We start from the raw sequence: 3,569 nt of genomic DNA on the forward strand, positions 1-3,569 counted from the left end.
CCATAAGGATACTCATGGTGATGTGTTCATAGACTGGTTTTGAAATAAACCCCTTTCCATATCCTATAGAAATCTTTGCATGAAGCAGAGTCGATTGTACGATTCCGACTATATCATGAGTATGTGTTTATGAATAACTATCAAATAGTAATGATACCAGGTGTTCGCGAAAATGTGAGCGTCTCCTGCACCACCGATGGCAGTCGTCACAAACACATGCAAAGGCAAGTCAAATGTTCACCCGAAACAACACGACATATGGCACAAGTTAAAATAGAGAATTGCATCGGACATTATTTTTGTCACTGATGCGTCAAATTTGGAAATGTCCTCCACATGTCTTCCTTAAAACCTTTTGAAAGTTTTACTGAGGCCTTGAATGTTGTAACCTTGATCAAACAACTTCTGGGCAAGAGTCGTATGACTCAACTGCTGAATATGAAAAAATATCATGGATAACGCCAGATATCATACCAACCATGAATAATCTAAAGGCGATCATGCAGGATTATCTGACATCTTGCAATGTCGACTTCAGACCATCTTACGTCCGTTTACACCAACCAATGCAGGAATAGGGGCTGGGGGCTGGACGCCATCACTTATTTCACAGTGGTGTTGTGTAGTTCGATTTTACAGGCGCTTGTGTCAATTTCGGCAAGATCGGACACCCAAAAAAATTCTTAGTTGGAGTAACAACCACAGAAGAGCGAGTGAGTGAGTGAGTGAGTGAGTGAGTTGGGTTTTATGCCACTTTTTTCACAGTATCCCAGTTATATCACGGCGTGTCAGCTTAATTTTGGAGGAAAGCCCGAAGTGATGCTGGTGTCAGACGGTGAAACCCACGAGCACAGGTATGGCGTTGGTGAGGTGAAATGGGGTTTAACGTCGCGTCCAAGATTATTGCACTTATATGAACGTGTGTGTGTTTGTGTGGATGCTTGTACTAGTCCAGACTGATGCCGATTTATAGTGCTAGCTCACTGAGATACCATGCCGCAGTTTAACATGAATATCCCACTCAGACACAGTATACTGACTCCGAGCCGACCATTCCTTGTTTTGACCCTTAATGCCGAGCGCCAGACAGGGTAACAACAAGTACCATCTTTTAACGTCTTTTGGTATGACGCGAACCCCGGACCTTCCGCTCTCCAGGCGGACGCTCTACCACGGAGGCGGTCTGACAAACCTAGAAACATAATCGGGGTGAAGCGGGATTCGAACCCACAATCATAGGTTTCTGGCGAGCCATATGATTTATATTTATTAAATGAAGACAGAAAAGCAGTTTCTGGCATTTCCGGCAGTACTGTAGAGAGAAGAAATGGTTAATGGGTCCAGTGAACAACTTTTGATAAAGATAACATTTTCATCAATTCTTAAATTGAGCGGACCCTTTTTATACCGTCCCATGCCTTTTCGTGTATACATACTGCTGTGTGTTCGTGGATTCGTTAGACGTTGAACCCGATGACTTAAATAAAAGTATCTGACGCAACCTCTCTGGAACAAAGAAGGATGAAGGAAAACATCCCCTAACACAGTTGCAGCCAGCATGGAGACATTGGGTGATGTCAGGCGCCCTACTCTATTCTCATCACTAAATGACCGGAATGGCCACACAAAGCGGGCCGTATAAGTCCACCGTTATCTACTGGGAGCTTCGTGCTGTATACCTAACAGCCTACTGTTTGTCTTGGACAATGTGCCCTGAATATGCCCTGTTTGAAAAGCGGAGATTGTGTCGCCGGTTAGTGAAACAATTACGAGGGGATATAGCCTGAAAGAGACGAAAAGGTTTAGATTAATTTTTTAATTAAGGATACAAAAGAGCGAAAATCCACATTGAAATGCAATGAGGTAAAAAGCCATGTTTCTGGTTTTTTTTGTTAACTTTCCAGGTTTGGTGTGATTTTTTAAACAAACACAAACAGGGATAGGGGAAAACGTTACATATAGGTAGGGAAGCCAATACATGAATACACCTGACCATATTGTAAGCCCCATTTCATTTGCTTTGCAAAATAACCTGGCGAGCAAATGCCTATTTTCTCGTCCTTTCCTGAAAGGTATATTTAATTATAAAATTTAACTGCCGGCTTAAAGAAAGGAAAGACATAAAATTGACAAAAACACTCTCAAGCATCAGGGTATACTTTCCTTTGCCCAGCAGTGTATATGTAACTCCCTTGGTTAAACCGGAGTAAAATCTAAATTAATGATAATCTTGTTGATGTAATCTTGTAATGATAATCTTGTGTGTATATATATATATATATATGTGTGTGTGTGTGTGTGAATAAATAAGTGTATATATGTATATATATATATATATATATATATATATATATATATATATATATATATATATATATATATGTTATTTACATCAACGGGGATATATATAAATATATATAAATGTTCATTCAGTGTACATGTCATATAAAATAAAATAATAGAGTCCACGTTAGTCCAACATGTTCTTTATATCAGTTTCAGACATGATACCTTTAATGACTCATCGTCACTTCAATCGTAAATGTTACACTGCTACTTTAGTATAGCACTATACTTTACTGCAAATGTTCAAATGTCTCCATACATTATTGTTAAATTACTCGATGTCGCCGCTGGAGTGTGTAAATACATTATGACGTCACAGTTGTAATTTATGACGTCATCATCAGTATGACGTCATTCATATGTCATTGTCAGTTACACTGAAGAGCTGTTATTGGACAGTGAAAGTACTATATGTATATATAAATGTATACAAATACATGTTTTATTTATTTTGGATAACAGTATAACTGTCAATACACTTTTTATCTGGGGGCGGTCGGGTAGCCTAGTGGTTAAAGCGTTCGCACGTCAAGCCAAAAAACCGGGTTCGATTCCCGACGTGGGTACAATGTGTGAAGCCCATTTCTGGTGTCCCCCGCCGTGATATTGCTGGAATATTGCTAAAAGCGGCATAAAACCATACTCACTCACTTTGTATCTCCCTGGTGATCGGCCCGATCTTAAAAAAACGTGTTTTTCACATGCAAAGGTGGGTCAATTGTCCACCTGAAAAAAACATGCAACATATCGTACGATTAAAAATAGGAATTGCATCGGACATCTTTTTTGTCACTGATGCGTCAAATTTGGAAATGTCCTCCATGCCTCGCATGGAAGTGTGACAGTGTCTGTGTAATCACGGCAATACTTAAATGTTAGATTGATATGTACATCATGAAACCCGAGCTTGCAATCAAACACACCGGTGTTTGACTGAATGCATCAAACTGTCTTGGACTGTCATTTTGACGAGCTCCGTCCCCTTTTACCAACACCCATATAAGTCACCCCAAAGGTCATTGTGCAGTCTGTCCACAATCAGGAGATACCCGTGTAAACAATATGCCCCCATAATTCCCTCCTCACATCAAATTCCCATCTTCGCCCTAAGTTCAGAACGGAGTAGGAGAAAATACCACGAGACGCGAAATCGTCCACGACTAGTTTTCCGCCCTGACTCTTATCAAACAACGTAAAAGCCCATGTAAACATTGAGTAGTTGG

Source organism: Haliotis cracherodii, unplaced genomic scaffold (assembly GCF_022045235.1).
Source record: "Haliotis cracherodii isolate W230 unplaced genomic scaffold, xgHalCrac1.p SCAF_11, whole genome shotgun sequence".
NCBI classification, from domain to species: domain Eukaryota; kingdom Metazoa; phylum Mollusca; class Gastropoda; order Lepetellida; family Haliotidae; genus Haliotis; species Haliotis cracherodii.